The sequence below is a fragment of the Tasmannia lanceolata genome, unplaced genomic scaffold, assembly GCF_043159265.1.
Source record: "Tasmannia lanceolata isolate RefF3 unplaced genomic scaffold, GAP_Taslan_0.1 ptg000003l, whole genome shotgun sequence".
Taxonomy (NCBI): Eukaryota; Viridiplantae; Streptophyta; class Magnoliopsida; order Canellales; family Winteraceae; genus Tasmannia; species Tasmannia lanceolata.
In genome coordinates this window covers 30,283,202-30,300,584 of record NW_027518680.1, presented here as the reverse complement: position 1 = coordinate 30,300,584, position 17,383 = coordinate 30,283,202, and the positions used below count along the sequence as shown (strand labels likewise).

At 48.2% G+C, this 17,383-nt stretch overlaps 24 non-coding genes across 24 annotated transcripts; all 24 read right to left on the bottom strand.

The window, feature by feature from the left end:
- Positions 1–483: 483 nt before the first annotated feature.
- On the bottom strand, positions 484–602 carry LOC143871340 (5S ribosomal RNA). Its single transcript, XR_013246111.1, has one exon. It is a non-coding gene; the product is annotated as a 5S ribosomal RNA (ribosomal RNA).
- A 597-nt stretch (positions 603–1,199) lies between these two features.
- LOC143873464 (5S ribosomal RNA) lies at positions 1,200–1,318 on the bottom strand. The gene has a single exon (XR_013248172.1). It is a non-coding gene; the product is annotated as a 5S ribosomal RNA (ribosomal RNA).
- Positions 1,319–1,915: 597 nt separating this feature from the next.
- LOC143873652 (5S ribosomal RNA) lies at positions 1,916–2,034 on the bottom strand. Its single transcript, XR_013248355.1, has one exon. It is a non-coding gene; the product is annotated as a 5S ribosomal RNA (ribosomal RNA).
- Positions 2,035–2,631: 597 nt separating this feature from the next.
- Positions 2,632–2,750, bottom strand: LOC143871338 (5S ribosomal RNA). Its single transcript, XR_013246109.1, has one exon. It is a non-coding gene; the product is annotated as a 5S ribosomal RNA (ribosomal RNA).
- Positions 2,751–3,290: 540 nt separating this feature from the next.
- Positions 3,291–3,409, bottom strand: LOC143871337 (5S ribosomal RNA). Its single transcript, XR_013246108.1, has one exon. It is a non-coding gene; the product is annotated as a 5S ribosomal RNA (ribosomal RNA).
- Positions 3,410–4,006: 597 nt separating this feature from the next.
- LOC143871336 (5S ribosomal RNA) lies at positions 4,007–4,125 on the bottom strand. The gene has a single exon (XR_013246107.1). It is a non-coding gene; the product is annotated as a 5S ribosomal RNA (ribosomal RNA).
- A 597-nt stretch (positions 4,126–4,722) lies between these two features.
- On the bottom strand, positions 4,723–4,841 carry LOC143873177 (5S ribosomal RNA). Its single transcript, XR_013247898.1, has one exon. It is a non-coding gene; the product is annotated as a 5S ribosomal RNA (ribosomal RNA).
- Positions 4,842–5,437: 596 nt separating this feature from the next.
- LOC143871335 (5S ribosomal RNA) lies at positions 5,438–5,556 on the bottom strand. The gene has a single exon (XR_013246106.1). It is a non-coding gene; the product is annotated as a 5S ribosomal RNA (ribosomal RNA).
- A 597-nt stretch (positions 5,557–6,153) lies between these two features.
- On the bottom strand, positions 6,154–6,272 carry LOC143871334 (5S ribosomal RNA). The gene has a single exon (XR_013246105.1). It is a non-coding gene; the product is annotated as a 5S ribosomal RNA (ribosomal RNA).
- A 597-nt stretch (positions 6,273–6,869) lies between these two features.
- Positions 6,870–6,988, bottom strand: LOC143873463 (5S ribosomal RNA). Its single transcript, XR_013248171.1, has one exon. It is a non-coding gene; the product is annotated as a 5S ribosomal RNA (ribosomal RNA).
- Positions 6,989–7,585: 597 nt separating this feature from the next.
- Positions 7,586–7,704, bottom strand: LOC143873651 (5S ribosomal RNA). Its single transcript, XR_013248354.1, has one exon. It is a non-coding gene; the product is annotated as a 5S ribosomal RNA (ribosomal RNA).
- A 597-nt stretch (positions 7,705–8,301) lies between these two features.
- LOC143871333 (5S ribosomal RNA) lies at positions 8,302–8,420 on the bottom strand. The gene has a single exon (XR_013246104.1). It is a non-coding gene; the product is annotated as a 5S ribosomal RNA (ribosomal RNA).
- Positions 8,421–8,960: 540 nt separating this feature from the next.
- LOC143871332 (5S ribosomal RNA) lies at positions 8,961–9,079 on the bottom strand. The gene has a single exon (XR_013246103.1). It is a non-coding gene; the product is annotated as a 5S ribosomal RNA (ribosomal RNA).
- Positions 9,080–9,676: 597 nt separating this feature from the next.
- Positions 9,677–9,795, bottom strand: LOC143871331 (5S ribosomal RNA). The gene has a single exon (XR_013246102.1). It is a non-coding gene; the product is annotated as a 5S ribosomal RNA (ribosomal RNA).
- A 597-nt stretch (positions 9,796–10,392) lies between these two features.
- LOC143871330 (5S ribosomal RNA) lies at positions 10,393–10,511 on the bottom strand. The gene has a single exon (XR_013246101.1). It is a non-coding gene; the product is annotated as a 5S ribosomal RNA (ribosomal RNA).
- A 596-nt stretch (positions 10,512–11,107) lies between these two features.
- On the bottom strand, positions 11,108–11,226 carry LOC143871328 (5S ribosomal RNA). Its single transcript, XR_013246100.1, has one exon. It is a non-coding gene; the product is annotated as a 5S ribosomal RNA (ribosomal RNA).
- A 597-nt stretch (positions 11,227–11,823) lies between these two features.
- On the bottom strand, positions 11,824–11,942 carry LOC143873130 (5S ribosomal RNA). The gene has a single exon (XR_013247852.1). It is a non-coding gene; the product is annotated as a 5S ribosomal RNA (ribosomal RNA).
- Positions 11,943–12,539: 597 nt separating this feature from the next.
- Positions 12,540–12,658, bottom strand: LOC143873462 (5S ribosomal RNA). Its single transcript, XR_013248170.1, has one exon. It is a non-coding gene; the product is annotated as a 5S ribosomal RNA (ribosomal RNA).
- A 597-nt stretch (positions 12,659–13,255) lies between these two features.
- Positions 13,256–13,374, bottom strand: LOC143873650 (5S ribosomal RNA). Its single transcript, XR_013248353.1, has one exon. It is a non-coding gene; the product is annotated as a 5S ribosomal RNA (ribosomal RNA).
- A 597-nt stretch (positions 13,375–13,971) lies between these two features.
- Positions 13,972–14,090, bottom strand: LOC143871326 (5S ribosomal RNA). Its single transcript, XR_013246098.1, has one exon. It is a non-coding gene; the product is annotated as a 5S ribosomal RNA (ribosomal RNA).
- A 540-nt stretch (positions 14,091–14,630) lies between these two features.
- Positions 14,631–14,749, bottom strand: LOC143871325 (5S ribosomal RNA). The gene has a single exon (XR_013246097.1). It is a non-coding gene; the product is annotated as a 5S ribosomal RNA (ribosomal RNA).
- Positions 14,750–15,346: 597 nt separating this feature from the next.
- On the bottom strand, positions 15,347–15,465 carry LOC143871324 (5S ribosomal RNA). Its single transcript, XR_013246096.1, has one exon. It is a non-coding gene; the product is annotated as a 5S ribosomal RNA (ribosomal RNA).
- Positions 15,466–16,062: 597 nt separating this feature from the next.
- LOC143871323 (5S ribosomal RNA) lies at positions 16,063–16,181 on the bottom strand. Its single transcript, XR_013246095.1, has one exon. It is a non-coding gene; the product is annotated as a 5S ribosomal RNA (ribosomal RNA).
- A 596-nt stretch (positions 16,182–16,777) lies between these two features.
- On the bottom strand, positions 16,778–16,896 carry LOC143871322 (5S ribosomal RNA). Its single transcript, XR_013246094.1, has one exon. It is a non-coding gene; the product is annotated as a 5S ribosomal RNA (ribosomal RNA).
- Between the last annotated feature and the right edge of the window lie 487 nt (positions 16,897–17,383).

Genomic DNA, 17,383 nt, shown 5'->3' with positions numbered 1-17,383 from the left:
GAGCATGTCGGGAAGCCGGATGACCGCCAGGGCTGTCATCGCGCGATTAATCTTCCCGAGTACCCCCGAATCAATATAAGAATCGCTACGATCTGACGGGCGGATCAAAAGTTATCGTCGGAACGATATTTGTGCACCAAGGGTAGCTCACGGCCAGTAAACACCTTCCGACCGGATTCATGACTCGCATCCACTAGTACACTCATCCGCTATAGCCTGTACGTCACTGAATCTAAACAAACCCCCGCTATAATTTGACCGCAAATGAAATGTCAGAACGAATTCCGTTTATCGAATCAAACGACATTATCAGCCCGCCATAATAAAGACCGGACGTCTTTGAATTCACCATCCGGAAGAAAATAAAAAGATCCGAACCGAAACGTATGAGGCGACGCACTAAACGTGCGTTTCAGTTCGCATCGATGTTCCAGAACCGAAAGATTGTTCGAAAAAAGTGGTAGATAGCCGAAAAAAGTGACAGGGGTGCAACACGAGGACTTCCCAGGAGGTCACCCATCCTAGTACTACTCTCGCCCAAGCACGCTTAACTTCGGAGTTCTGATGGGATCCAGTGCATTTGTGCTGGTATGATCGCACCCAGCATGCCTTTCCATTGTCAAAGTAATAAAGAGTTTCCACTCGCATTGTCGTACGAAGTCCGTTTAAATGAAAGTGCGAAAAAATCCTGCTAGATGACACCGGATGGACGATCCGAGCATGTCGGGAAGCCGGATGACCGCCAGGGCTGTCATCGCGCGATTAATCTTCCCGAGTACCCCCGAATCAATATAAGAATCGCTACGATCTGACGGGCGGATCAAAAGTTATCGTCGGAACGATATTTGTGCACCAAGGGTAGCTCACGGCCAGTAAACACCTTCCGACCGGATTCATGACTCGCATCCACTAGTACACTCATCCGCTATAGCCTGTACGTCACTGAATCTAAACAAACCCCCGCTATAATTTGACTGCAAATGAAATGTCAGAACGAATTCCGTTTATCGAATCAAACGACACTATCACCCCGCCATAATAAAGACCGGACGTCTTTGAATTCACCATCCGGAAGAAAATAAAAAGATCCGAACCGAAACGTAGGAGGCGACGCACTAAACGTGCGTTTCAGTTCGCATCGATGTTCCAGAACCGAAAGATTGTTCGAAAAAAGTGGTAGATAGCCGAAAAAAGTGACAGGGGTGCAACACGAGGACTTCCCAGGAGGTCACCCATCCTAGTACTACTCTCGCCCAAGCACGCTTAACTTCGGAGCTCTGATGGGATCCAGTGCATTTGTGCTGGTATGATCGCACCCAGCATGCCACTCCATTGTCAAAGTAATAAAGAGTTTCCACTCGCATTGTCGTACGAAGTCCGTTTAAATGAAAGTGTGAAAAAATCCTGCTAGATGACACCGGATGGACGATCCGAGCATGTCGGGAAGCCGGATGACCGCCAGGGCTGTCATCGCGCGATGGATCTTCCCGAGTACCCCCGAATCAATATAAGAATCACGACGATCTGACGGGCGGATCAAAAGTTATCGTCGGAACGATATTTGTGCACCAAGGGTAGCTCACGGCCAGTAAACACCTTCCGACCGGATTCATGACTCGCATCCACTAGTACACTCATCCGCTATAGCCTGTACGTCACTGAATCTAAACAAACCCCCGCTATAATTTGACTGCAAATGAAATGTCAGAACGAATTCCGTTTATCGAATCAAACGACACTATCACCCCGCCATAATAAAGACCGGACGTCTTTGAATTCACCATCCGGAAGAAAATAAAAAGATCCGAACCGAAACGTAGGAGGCGACGCACTAAACGTGCGTTTCAGTTCGCATCGATGTTCCAGAACCGAAAGATTGTTCGAAAAAAGTGGTAGATAGCCGAAAAAAGTGACAGGGGTGCAACACGAGGACTTCCCAGGAGGTCACCCATCCTAGTACTACTCTTGCCCAAGCACGCTTAACTTCGGAGTTCTGATGGGATCCAGTGCATTTGTGCTGGTATGATCGCACCCAGCATGCCTCTCCATTGTCAAAGTAATAAAGAGTTTCCACTCGCATTGTCGTACGAAGTCCGTTTAAATGAAAGTGCGAAAAAATCCTGCTAGATGACACCGGATGGACGATCCGAGCATGTCGGGAAGCCGGATGACCGCCAGGGCTGTCATCGCGCGATTAATCTTCCCGAGTACCCCCGAATCAATATAAGAATCGCTACGATCTGACGGGCGGATCAAAAGTTATCGTCGGAACGATATTTGTGCACCAAGGGTAGCTCACGGCCAGTAAACACCTTCCGACCGGATTCATGACTCGCATCCACTAGTACACTCATCCGCTATAGCCTGTACGTCACTGAATCTAAACAAACCCCCGCTATAATTTGACCGCAAATGAAATGTCAGAACGAATTCCGTTTATCGAATCAAACGACATTATCAGCCCGCCATAATAAAGACCGGACGTCTTTGAATTCACCATCCGGAAGAAAATAAAAAGATCCGAACCGAAACGTATGAGGCGACGCACTAAACGTGCGTTTCAGTTCGCATCGATGTTCTAGAACCGAAAGATTGTTCGAAAAAAGTGGTAGATAGCCGAAAAAAGTGACAGGGGTGCAACACGAGGACTTCCCAGGAGGTCACCCATCCTAGTACTACTCTCGCCCAAGCACGCTTAACTTCGGAGTTCTGATGGGATCCAGTGCATTTGTGCTGGTATGATCGCACCCAGCATGCCACTCCATTGTCAAAGTAATAAAGAGTTTCCACTCGCATTGTCGTACGAAGTCCGTTTAAATGAAAGTGCGAAAAAATCCTGCTAGATGACACCGGATGGACGATCCGAGCATGTCGGGAAGCCGGATGACCGCCAGGGCTGTCATCGCGCGATGGATCTTCCCGAGTACCCACGAATCAATATAAGAATCACGACGATCTGACGGGCGGATCAAAAGTTATCGTCGGAACGATATTTGTGCACCAAGGGTAGCTCACGGCCAGTAAACACCTTCCGACCGGATTCATGACTCGCATCCACTAGTACACTCATCCGCTATAGCCTGTACGTCACTGAATCTAAACAAACCCCCGCTATAATTTGACTGCAAATGAAATGTCAGAACGAATTCCGTTTATCGAATCAAACGACACTATCACCCCGCCATAATAAAGACCGGACGTCTTTGAATTCACCATCCGGAAGAAAATAAAAAGATCCGAACCGAAACGTAGGAGGCGACGCACTAAACGTGCGTTTCAGTTCGCATCGAGGGGTGCAACACGAGGACTTCCCAGGAGGTCACCCATCCTAGTACTACTCTCGCCCAAGCACGCTTAACTTCGGAGTTCTGATGGGATCCAGTGCATTTGTGCTGGTATGATCGCACCCAGCATGCCTCTCCATTGTCAAAGTAATAAAGAGTTTCCACTCGCATTGTCGTACGAAGTCCGTTTAAATGAAAGTGCGAAAAAATCCTGCTAGATGACACCGGATGGACGATCCGAGCATGTCGGGAAGCCGGATGACCGCCAGGGCTGTCATCGCGCGATTAATCTTCCCGAGTACCCCCGAATCAATATAAGAATCGCTACGATCTGACGGGCGGATCAAAAGTTATCGTCGGAACGATATTTGTGCACCAAGGGTAGCTCACGGCCAGTAAACACCTTCCGACCGGATTCATGACTCGCATCCACTAGTACACTCATCCGCTATAGCCTGTACGTCACTGAATCTAAACAAACCCCCGCTATAATTTGACCGCAAATGAAATGTCAGAACGAATTCCGTTTATCGAATCAAACGACACTATCACCCCGCCATAATAAAGACCGGACGTCTTTGAATTCACCATCCGGAAGAAAATAAAAAGATCCGAACCGAAACGTAGGAGGCGACGCACTAAACGTGCGTTTCAGTTCGCATCGATGTTCCAGAACCGAAAGATTGTTCGAAAAAAGTGGTAGATAGCCGAAAAAAGTGACAGGGGTGCAACACGAGGACTTCCCAGGAGGTCACCCATCCTAGTACTACTCTCGCCCAAGCACGCTTAACTTCGGAGTTCTGATGGGATCCAGTGCATTTGTGCTGGTATGATCGCACCCAGCATGCCTCTCCATTGTCAAAGTAATAAAGAGTTTCCACTCGCATTGTCGTACGAAGTCCGTTTAAATGAAAGTGCGAAAAAATCCTGCTAGATGACACCGGATGGACGATCCGAGCATGTCGGGAAGCCGGATGACCGCCAGGGCTGTCATCGCGCGATGAATCTTCCCGAGTACCCCCGAATCAATATAAGAACCGCCACGATCTGACGGGCGGATCAAAAGTTATCGTCGGAACGATATTTGTGCACCAAGGGTAGCTCACGGCCAGTAAACACCTTCCGACCGGATTCATGACTCGCATCCACTAGTACACTCATCCGCTATAGCCTGTACGTCACTGAATCTAAACAAACCCCCGCTATAATTTGACCGCAAATGAAATGTCAGAACGAATTCCGTTTATCAAATCAAACGACACTATCACCCCGCCATAATAAAGACCGGACGTCTTTGAATTCACCATCCGGAAGAAAATAAAAAGATCCGAACCGAAACGTAGGAGGCGACGCACTAAACGTGCGTTTCAGTTCGCATCGATGTTCCAGAACCGAAAGATTGTTCGAAAAAAGTGGTAGATAGCCGAAAAAAGTGACAGGGGTGCAACACGAGGACTTCCCAGGAGGTCACCCATCCTAGTACTACTCTCGCCCAAGCACGCTTAACTTCGGAGTTCTGATGAGATCCAGTGCATTTGTGCTGGTATGATCGCACCCAGCATGCCACTCCATTGTCAAAGTAATAAAGAGTTTCCACTCGCATTGTCGTACGAAGTCCGTTTAAATGAAAGTGCGAAAAAATCCTGCTAGATGACACCGGATGGACGATCCGAGCATGTCGGGAAGCCGGATGACCGCCAGGGCTGTCATCGCGCGATGGATCTTCCCGAGTACCCCCGAATCAATATAAGAATCACGACGATCTGACGGGCGGATCAAAAGTTATCGTCGGAACGATATTTGTGCACCAAGGGTAGCTCACGGCCAGTAAACACCTTCCGACCGGATTCATGACTCGCATCCACTAGTACACTCATCCGCTATAGCCTGTACGTCACTGAATCTAAACAAACCCCGCTATAATTTGACTGCAAATGAAATGTCAGAACGAATTCCGTTTATCGAATCAAACGACACTATCACCCCGCCATAATAAAGACCGGACGTCTTTGAATTCACCATCCGGAAGAAAATAAAAAGATCCGAACCGAAACGTAGGAGGCGACGCACTAAACGTGCGTTTCAGTTCGCATCGATGTTCCAGAACCGAAAGATTGTTCGAAAAAAGTGGTAGATTGCCGAAAAAAGTGACAGGGGTGCAACACGAGGACTTCCCAGGAGGTCACCCATCCTAGTACTACTCTCGCCCAAGCACGCTTAACTTCGGAGTTCTGATGGGATCCAGTGCATTTGTGCTGGTATGATCGCACCCAGCATGCCTCTCCATTGTCAAAGTAATAAAGAGTTTCCACTCGCATTGTCGTACGAAGTCCGTTTAAATGAAAGTGCGAAAAAATCCTGTTAGATGACACCGGATGGACGATCCGAGCATGTCGGGAAGCCGGATGACCGCCAGGGCTGTCATCGCGCGATTAATCTTCCCGAGTACCCCCGAATCAATATAAGAATCGCTACGATCTGACGGGCGGATCAAAAGTTATCGTCGGAACGATATTTGTGCACCAAGGGTAGCTCACGGCCAGTAAACACCTTCCGACCGGATTCATGACTCGCATCCACTAGTACACTCATCCGCTATAGCCTGTACGTCACTGAATCTAAACAAACCCCCGCTATAATTTGACCGCAAATGAAATGTCAGAACGAATTCCGTTTATCGAATCAAACGACATTATCAGCCCGCCATAATAAAGACCGGACGTCTTTGAATTCACCATCCGGAAGAAAATAAAAAGATCCGAACCGAAACGTATGAGGCGACGCACTAAACGTGCGTTTCAGTTCGCATCGATGTTCCAGAACCGAAAGATTGTTCGAAAAAAGTGGTAGATAGCCGAAAAAAGTGACAGGGGTGCAACACGAGGACTTCCCAGGAGGTCACCCATCCTAGTACTACTCTCGCCCAAGCACGCTTAACTTCGGAGTTCTGATGGGATCCAGTGCATTTGTGCTGGTATGATCGCACCCAGCATGCCTTTCCATTGTCAAAGTAATAAAGAGTTTCCACTCGCATTGTCGTACGAAGTCCGTTTAAATGAAAGTGCGAAAAAATCCTGCTAGATGACACCGGATGGACGATCCGAGCATGTCGGGAAGCCGGATGACCGCCATGGCTGTCATCGCGCGATTAATCTTCCCGAGTACCCCCGAATCAATATAAGAATCGCTACGATCTGACGGGCGGATCAAAAGTTATCGTCGGAACGATATTTGTGCACCAAGGGTAGCTCACGGCCAGTAAACACCTTCCGACCGGATTCATGACTCGCATCCACTAGTACACTCATCCGCTATAGCCTGTACGTCACTGAATCTAAACAAACCCCCGCTATAATTTGACTGCAAATGAAATGTCAGAACGAATTCCGTTTATCGAATCAAACGACACTATCACCCCGCCATAATAAAGACCGGACGTCTTTGAATTCACCATCCGGAAGAAAATAAAAAGATCCGAACCGAAACGTAGGAGGCGACGCACTAAACGTGCGTTTCAGTTCGCATCGATGTTCCAGAACCGAAAGATTGTTCGAAAAAAGTGGTAGATAGCCGAAAAAAGTGACAGGGGTGCAACACGAGGACTTCCCAGGAGGTCACCCATCCTAGTACTACTCTCGCCCAAGCACGCTTAACTTCGGAGCTCTGATGGGATCCAGTGCATTTGTGCTGGTATGATCGCACCCAGCATGCCACTCCATTGTCAAAGTAATAAAGAGTTTCCACTCGCATTGTCGTACGAAGTCCGTTTAAATGAAAGTGTGAAAAAATCCTGCTAGATGACACCGGATGGACGATCCGAGCATGTCGGGAAGCCGGATGACCGCCAGGGCTGTCATCGCGCGATGGATCTTCCCGAGTACCCCCGAATCAATATAAGAATCACGACGATCTGACGGGCGGATCAAAAGTTATCGTCGGAACGATATTTGTGCACCAAGGGTAGCTCACGGCCAGTAAACACCTTCCGACCGGATTCATGACTCGCATCCACTAGTACACTCATCCGCTATAGCCTGTACGTCACTGAATCTAAACAAACCCCCGCTATAATTTGACTGCAAATGAAATGTCAGAACGAATTCCGTTTATCGAATCAAACGACACTATCACCCCGCCATAATAAAGACCGGACGTCTTTGAATTCACCATCCGGAAGAAAATAAAAAGATCCGAACCGAAACGTAGGAGGCGACGCACTAAACGTGCGTTTCAGTTCGCATCGATGTTCCAGAACCGAAAGATTGTTCGAAAAAAGTGGTAGATAGCCGAAAAAAGTGACAGGGGTGCAACACGAGGACTTCCCAGGAGGTCACCCATCCTAGTACTACTCTTGCCCAAGCACGCTTAACTTCGGAGTTCTGATGGGATCCAGTGCATTTGTGCTGGTATGATCGCACCCAGCATGCCTCTCCATTGTCAAAGTAATAAAGAGTTTCCACTCGCATTGTCGTACGAAGTCCGTTTAAATGAAAGTGCGAAAAAATCCTGCTAGATGACACCGGATGGACGATCCGAGCATGTCGGGAAGCCGGATGACCGCCAGGGCTGTCATCGCGCGATTAATCTTCCCGAGTACCCCCGAATCAATATAAGAATCGCTACGATCTGACGGGCGGATCAAAAGTTATCGTCGGAACGATATTTGTGCACCAAGGGTAGCTCACGGCCAGTAAACACCTTCCGACCGGATTCATGACTCGCATCCACTAGTACACTCATCCGCTATAGCCTGTACGTCACTGAATCTAAACAAACCCCCGCTATAATTTGACCGCAAATGAAATGTCAGAACGAATTCCGTTTATCGAATCAAACGACATTATCAGCCCGCCATAATAAAGACCGGACGTCTTTGAATTCACCATCCGGAAGAAAATAAAAAGATCCGAACCGAAACGTATGAGGCGACGCACTAAACGTGCGTTTCAGTTCGCATCGATGTTCTAGAACCGAAAGATTGTTCGAAAAAAGTGGTAGATAGCCGAAAAAAGTGACAGGGGTGCAACACGAGGACTTCCCAGGAGGTCACCCATCCTAGTACTACTCTCGCCCAAGCACGCTTAACTTCGGAGTTCTGATGGGATCCAGTGCATTTGTGCTGGTATGATCGCACCCAGCATGCCACTCCATTGTCAAAGTAATAAAGAGTTTCCACTCGCATTGTCGTACGAAGTCCGTTTAAATGAAAGTGCGAAAAAATCCTGCTAGATGACACCGGATGGACGATCCGAGCATGTCGGGAAGCCGGATGACCGCCAGGGCTGTCATCGCGCGATGGATCTTCCCGAGTACCCACGAATCAATATAAGAATCACGACGATCTGACGGGCGGATCAAAAGTTATCGTCGGAACGATATTTGTGCACCAAGGGTAGCTCACGGCCAGTAAACACCTTCCGACCGGATTCATGACTCGCATCCACTAGTACACTCATCCGCTATAGCCTGTACGTCACTGAATCTAAACAAACCCCCGCTATAATTTGACTGCAAATGAAATGTCAGAACGAATTCCGTTTATCGAATCAAACGACACTATCACCCCGCCATAATAAAGACCGGACGTCTTTGAATTCACCATCCGGAAGAAAATAAAAAGATCCGAACCGAAACGTAGGAGGCGACGCACTAAACGTGCGTTTCAGTTCGCATCGAGGGGTGCAACACGAGGACTTCCCAGGAGGTCACCCATCCTAGTACTACTCTCGCCCAAGCACGCTTAACTTCGGAGTTCTGATGGGATCCAGTGCATTTGTGCTGGTATGATCGCACCCAGCATGCCTCTCCATTGTCAAAGTAATAAAGAGTTTCCACTCGCATTGTCGTACGAAGTCCGTTTAAATGAAAGTGCGAAAAAATCCTGCTAGATGACACCGGATGGACGATCCGAGCATGTCGGGAAGCCGGATGACCGCCAGGGCTGTCATCGCGCGATTAATCTTCCCGAGTACCCCCGAATCAATATAAGAATCGCTACGATCTGACGGGCGGATCAAAAGTTATCGTCGGAACGATATTTGTGCACCAAGGGTAGCTCACGGCCAGTAAACACCTTCCGACCGGATTCATGACTCGCATCCACTAGTACACTCATCCGCTATAGCCTGTACGTCACTGAATCTAAACAAACCCCCGCTATAATTTGACCGCAAATGAAATGTCAGAACGAATTCCGTTTATCGAATCAAACGACACTATCACCCCGCCATAATAAAGACCGGACGTCTTTGAATTCACCATCCGGAAGAAAATAAAAAGATCCGAACCGAAACGTAGGAGGCGACGCACTAAACGTGCGTTTCAGTTCGCATCGATGTTCCAGAACCGAAAGATTGTTCGAAAAAAGTGGTAGATAGCCGAAAAAAGTGACAGGGGTGCAACACGAGGACTTCCCAGGAGGTCACCCATCCTAGTACTACTCTCGCCCAAGCACGCTTAACTTCGGAGTTCTGATGGGATCCAGTGCATTTGTGCTGGTATGATCGCACCCAGCATGCCTCTCCATTGTCAAAGTAATAAAGAGTTTCCACTCGCATTGTCGTACGAAGTCCGTTTAAATGAAAGTGCGAAAAAATCCTGCTAGATGACACCGGATGGACGATCCGAGCATGTCGGGAAGCCGGATGACCGCCAGGGCTGTCATCGCGCGATGAATCTTCCCGAGTACCCCCGAATCAATATAAGAACCGCCACGATCTGACGGGCGGATCAAAAGTTATCGTCGGAACGATATTTGTGCACCAAGGGTAGCTCACGGCCAGTAAACACCTTCCGACCGGATTCATGACTCGCATCCACTAGTACACTCATCCGCTATAGCCTGTACGTCACTGAATCTAAACAAACCCCCGCTATAATTTGACCGCAAATGAAATGTCAGAACGAATTCCGTTTATCAAATCAAACGACACTATCACCCCGCCATAATAAAGACCGGACGTCTTTGAATTCACCATCCGGAAGAAAATAAAAAGATCCGAACCGAAACGTAGGAGGCGACGCACTAAACGTGCGTTTCAGTTCGCATCGATGTTCCAGAACCGAAAGATTGTTCGAAAAAAGTGGTAGATAGCCGAAAAAAGTGACAGGGGTGCAACACGAGGACTTCCCAGGAGGTCACCCATCCTAGTACTACTCTCGCCCAAGCACGCTTAACTTCGGAGTTCTGATGGGATCCAGTGCATTTGTGCTGGTATGATCGCACCCAGCATGCCACTCCATTGTCAAAGTAATAAAGAGTTTCCACTCGCATTGTCGTACGAAGTCCGTTTAAATGAAAGTGCGAAAAAATCCTGCTAGATGACACCGGATGGACGATCCGAGCATGTCGGGAAGCCGGATGACCGCCAGGGCTGTCATCGCGCGATGGATCTTCCCGAGTACCCCCGAATCAATATAAGAATCACGACGATCTGACGGGCGGATCAAAAGTTATCGTCGGAACGATATTTGTGCACCAAGGGTAGCTCACGGCCAGTAAACACCTTCCGACCGGATTCATGACTCGCATCCACTAGTACACTCATCCGCTATAGCCTGTACGTCACTGAATCTAAACAAACCCCGCTATAATTTGACTGCAAATGAAATGTCAGAACGAATTCCGTTTATCGAATCAAACGGCACTATCACCCCGCCATAATAAAGACCGGACGTCTTTGAATTCACCATCCGGAAGAAAATAAAAAGATCCGAACCGAAACGTAGGAGGCGACGCACTAAACGTGCGTTTCAGTTCGCATCGATGTTCCAGAACCGAAAGATTGTTCGAAAAAAGTGGTAGATTGCCGAAAAAAGTGACAGGGGTGCAACACGAGGACTTCCCAGGAGGTCACCCATCCTAGTACTACTCTCGCCCAAGCACGCTTAACTTCGGAGTTCTGATGGGATCCAGTGCATTTGTGCTGGTATGATCGCACCCAGCATGCCTCTCCATTGTCAAAGTAATAAAGAGTTTCCACTCGCATTGTCGTACGAAGTCCGTTTAAATGAAAGTGCGAAAAAATCCTGTTAGATGACACCGGATGGACGATCCGAGCATGTCGGGAAGCCGGATGACCGCCAGGGCTGTCATCGCGCGATTAATCTTCCCGAGTACCCCCGAATCAATATAAGAATCGCTACGATCTGACGGGCGGATCAAAAGTTATCGTCGGAACGATATTTGTGCACCAAGGGTAGCTCACGGCCAGTAAACACCTTCCGACCGGATTCATGACTCGCATCCACTAGTACACTCATCCGCTATAGCCTGTACGTCACTGAATCTAAACAAACCCCCGCTATAATTTGACCGCAAATGAAATGTCAGAACGAATTCCGTTTATCGAATCAAACGACATTATCAGCCCGCCATAATAAAGACCGGACGTCTTTGAATTCACCATCCGGAAGAAAATAAAAAGATCCGAACCGAAACGTATGAGGCGACGCACTAAACGTGCGTTTCAGTTCGCATCGATGTTCCAGAACCGAAAGATTGTTCGAAAAAAGTGGTAGATAGCCGAAAAAAGTGACAGGGGTGCAACACAAGGACTTCCCAGGAGGTCACCCATCCTAGTACTACTCTCGCCCAAGCACGCTTAACTTCGGAGTTCTGATGGGATCCAGTGCATTTGTGCTGGTATGATCGCACCCAGCATGCCTTTCCATTGTCAAAGTAATAAAGAGTTTCCACTCGCATTGTCGTACGAAGTCCGTTTAAATGAAAGTGCGAAAAAATCCTGCTAGATGACACCGGATGGACGATCCGAGCATGTCGGGAAGCCGGATGACCGCCAGGGCTGTCATCGCGCGATTAATCTTCCCGAGTACCCCCGAATCAATATAAGAATCGCTACGATCTGACGGGCGGATCAAAAGTTATCGTCGGAACGATATTTGTGCACCAAGGGTAGCTCACGGCCAGTAAACACCTTCCGACCGGATTCATGACTCGCATCCACTAGTACACTCATCCGCTATAGCCTGTACGTCACTGAATCTAAACAAACCCCCGCTATAATTTGACTGCAAATGAAATGTCAGAACGAATTCCGTTTATCGAATCAAACGACACTATCACCCCGCCATAATAAAGACCGGACGTCTTTGAATTCACCATCCGGAAGAAAATAAAAAGATCCGAACCGAAACGTAGGAGGCGACGCACTAAACGTGCGTTTCAGTTCGCATCGATGTTCCAGAACCGAAAGATTGTTCGAAAAAAGTGGTAGATAGCCGAAAAAAGTGACAGGGGTGCAACACGAGGACTTCCCAGGAGGTCACCCATCCTAGTACTACTCTCGCCCAAGCACGCTTAACTTCGGAGCTCTGATGGGATCCAGTGCATTTGTGCTGGTATGATCGCACCCAGCATGCCACTCCATTGTCAAAGTAATAAAGAGTTTCCACTCGCATTGTCGTACGAAGTCCGTTTAAATGAAAGTGTGAAAAAATCCTGCTAGATGACACCGGATGGACGATCCGAGCATGTCGGGAAGCCGGATGACCGCCAGGGCTGTCATCGCGCGATGGATCTTCCCGAGTACCCCCGAATCAATATAAGAATCACGACGATCTGACGGGCGGATCAAAAGTTATCGTCGGAACGATATTTGTGCACCAAGGGTAGCTCACGGCCAGTAAACACCTTCCGACCGGATTCATGACTCGCATCCACTAGTACACTCATCCGCTATAGCCTGTACGTCACTGAATCTAAACAAACCCCCGCTATAATTTGACTGCAAATGAAATGTCAGAACGAATTCCGTTTATCGAATCAAACGACACTATCACCCCGCCATAATAAAGACCGGACGTCTTTGAATTCACCATCCGGAAGAAAATAAAAAGATCCGAACCGAAACGTAGGAGGCGACGCACTAAACGTGCGTTTCAGTTCGCATCGATGTTCCAGAACCGAAAGATTGTTCGAAAAAAGTGGTAGATAGCCGAAAAAAGTGACAGGGGTGCAACACGAGGACTTCCCAGGAGGTCACCCATCCTAGTACTACTCTTGCCCAAGCACGCTTAACTTCGGAGTTCTGATGGGATCCAGTGCATTTGTGCTGGTATGATCGCACCCAGCATGCCTCTCCATTGTCAAAGTAATAAAGAGTTTCCACTCGCATTGTCGTACGAAGTCCGTTTAAATGAAAGTGCGAAAAAATCCTGCTAGATGACACCGGATGGACGATCCGAGCATGTCGGGAAGCCGGATGACCGCCAGGGCTGTCATCGCGCGATTAATCTTCCCGAGTACCCCCGAATCAATATAAGAATCGCTACGATCTGACGGGCGGATCAAAAGTTATCGTCGGAACGATATTTGTGCACCAAGGGTAGCTCACGGCCAGTAAACACCTTCCGACCGGATTCATGACTCGCATCCACTAGTACACTCATCCGCTATAGCCTGTACGTCACTGAATCTAAACAAACCCCCGCTATAATTTGACCGCAAATGAAATGTCAGAACGAATTCCGTTTATCGAATCAAACGACATTATCAGCCCGCCATAATAAAGACCGGACGTCTTTGAATTCACCATCCGGAAGAAAATAAAAAGATCCGAACCGAAACGTATGAGGCGACGCACTAAACGTGCGTTTCAGTTCGCATCGATGTTCTAGAACCGAAAGATTGTTCGAAAAAAGTGGTAGATAGCCGAAAAAAGTGACAGGGGTGCAACACGAGGACTTCCCAGGAGGTCACCCATCCTAGTACTACTCTCGCCCAAGCACGCTTAACTTCGGAGTTCTGATGGGATCCAGTGCATTTGTGCTGGTATGATCGCACCCAGCATGCCACTCCATTGTCAAAGTAATAAAGAGTTTCCACTCGCATTGTCGTACGAAGTCCGTTTAAATGAAAGTGCGAAAAAATCCTGCTAGATGACACCGGATGGACGATCCGAGCATGTCGGGAAGCCGGATGACCGCCAGGGCTGTCATCGCGCGATGGATCTTCCCGAGTACCCACGAATCAATATAAGAATCACGACGATCTGACGGGCGGATCAAAAGTTATCGTCGGAACGATATTTGTGCACCAAGGGTAGCTCACGGCCAGTAAACACCTTCCGACCGGATTCATGACTCGCATCCACTAGTACACTCATCCGCTATAGCCTGTACGTCACTGAATCTAAACAAACCCCCGCTATAATTTGACTGCAAATGAAATGTCAGAACGAATTCCGTTTATCGAATCAAACGACACTATCACCCCGCCATAATAAAGACCGGACGTCTTTGAATTCACCATCCGGAAGAAAATAAAAAGATCCGAACCGAAACGTAGGAGGCGACGCACTAAACGTGCGTTTCAGTTCGCATCGAGGGGTGCAACACGAGGACTTCCCAGGAGGTCACCCATCCTAGTACTACTCTCGCCCAAGCACGCTTAACTTCGGAGTTCTGATGGGATCCAGTGCATTTGTGCTGGTATGATCGCACCCAGCATGCCTCTCCATTGTCAAAGTAATAAAGAGTTTCCACTCGCATTGTCGTACGAAGTCCGTTTAAATGAAAGTGCGAAAAAATCCTGCTAGATGACACCGGATGGACGATCCGAGCATGTCGGGAAGCCGGATGACCGCCAGGGCTGTCATCGCGCGATTAATCTTCCCGAGTACCCCCGAATCAATATAAGAATCGCTACGATCTGACGGGCGGATCAAAAGTTATCGTCGGAACGATATTTGTGCACCAAGGGTAGCTCACGGCCAGTAAACACCTTCCGACCGGATTCATGACTCGCATCCACTAGTACACTCATCCGCTATAGCCTGTACGTCACTGAATCTAAACAAACCCCCGCTATAATTTGACCGCAAATGAAATGTCAGAACGAATTCCGTTTATCGAATCAAACGACACTATCACCCCGCCATAATAAAGACCGGACGTCTTTGAATTCACCATCCGGAAGAAAATAAAAAGATCCGAACCGAAACGTAGGAGGCGACGCACTAAACGTGCGTTTCAGTTCGCATCGATGTTCCAGAACCGAAAGATTGTTCGAAAAAAGTGGTAGATAGCCGAAAAAAGTGACAGGGGTGCAACACGAGGACTTCCCAGGAGGTCACCCATCCTAGTACTACTCTCGCCCAAGCACGCTTAACTTCGGAGTTCTGATGGGATCCAGTGCATTTGTGCTGGTATGATCGCACCCAGCATGCCTCTCCATTGTCAAAGTAATAAAGAGTTTCCACTCGCATTGTCGTACGAAGTCCGTTTAAATGAAAGTGCGAAAAAATCCTGCTAGATGACACCGGATGGACGATCCGAGCATGTCGGGAAGCCGGATGACCGCCAGGGCTGTCATCGCGCGATGAATCTTCCCGAGTACCCCCGAATCAATATAAGAACCGCCACGATCTGACGGGCGGATCAAAAGTTATCGTCGGAACGATATTTGTGCACCAAGGGTAGCTCACGGCCAGTAAACACCTTCCGACCGGATTCATGACTCGCATCCACTAGTACACTCATCCGCTATAGCCTGTACGTCACTGAATCTAAACAAACCCCCGCTATAATTTGACCGCAAATGAAATGTCAGAACGAATTCCGTTTATCAAATCAAACGACACTATCACCCCGCCATAATAAAGACCGGACGTCTTTGAATTCACCATCCGGAAGAAAATAAAAAGATCCGAACCGAAACGTAGGAGGCGACGCACTAAACGTGCGTTTCAGTTCGCATCGATGTTCCAGAACCGAAAGATTGTTCGAAAAAAGTGGTAGATAGCCGAAAAAAGTGACAGGGGTGCAACACGAGGACTTCCCAGGAGGTCACCCATCCTAGTACTACTCTCGCCCAAGCACGCTTAACTTCGGAGTTCTGATGGGATCCAGTGCATTTGTGCTGGTATGATCGCACCCAGCATGCCACTCCATTGTCAAAGTAATAAAGAGTTTCCACTCGCATTGTCGTACGAAGTCCGTTTAAATGAAAGTGCGAAAAAATCCTGCTAGATGACACCGGATGGACGATCCGAGCATGTCGGGAAGCCGGATGACCGCCAGGGCTGTCATCGCGCGATGGATCTTCCCGAGTACCCCCGAATCAATATAAGAATCACGACGATCTGACGGGCGGATCAAAAGTTATCGTCGGAACGATATTTGTGCACCAAGGGTAGCTCACGGCCAGTAAACACCTTCCGACCGGATTCATGACTCGCATCCACTAGTACACTCATCCGCTATAGCCTGTACGTCACTGAATCTAAACAAACCCCGCTATAATTTGACTGCAAATGAAATGTCAGAACGAATTCCGTTTATCGAATCAAACGGCACTATCACCCCGCCATAATAAAGACCGGACGTCTTTGAATTCACCATCCGGAAGAAAATAAAAAGATCCGAACCGAAACGTAGGAGGCGACGCACTAAACGTGCGTTTCAGTTCGCATCGATGTTCCAGAACCGAAAGATTGTTCGAAAAAAGTGGTAGATTGCCGAAAAAAGTGACAGGGGTGCAACACGAGGACTTCCCAGGAGGTCACCCATCCTAGTACTACTCTCGCCCAAGCACGCTTAACTTCGGAGTTCTGATGGGATCCAGTGCATTTGTGCTGGTATGATCGCACCCAGCATGCCTCTCCATTGTCAAAGTAATAAAGAGTTTCCACTCGCATTGTCGTACGAAGTCCGTTTAAATGAAAGTGCGAAAAAATCCTGTTAGATGACACCGGATGGACGATCCGAGCATGTCGGGAAGCCGGATGACCGCCAGGGCTGTCATCGCGCGATTAATCTTCCCGAGTACCCCCGAATCAATATAAGAATCGCTACGATCTGACGGGCGGATCAAAAGTTATCGTCGGAACGATATTTGTGCACCAAGGGTAGCTCACGGCCAGTAAACACCTTCCGACCGGATTCATGACTCGCATCCACTAGTACACTCATCCGCTATAGCCTGTACGTCACTGAATCTAAACAAACCCCCGCTATAATTTGACCGCAAATGAAATGTCAGAACGAATTCCGTTTATCGAATCAAACGACATTATCAGCCCGCCATAATAAAGACCGGACGTCTTTGAATTCACCATCCGGAAGAAAATAAAAAGATC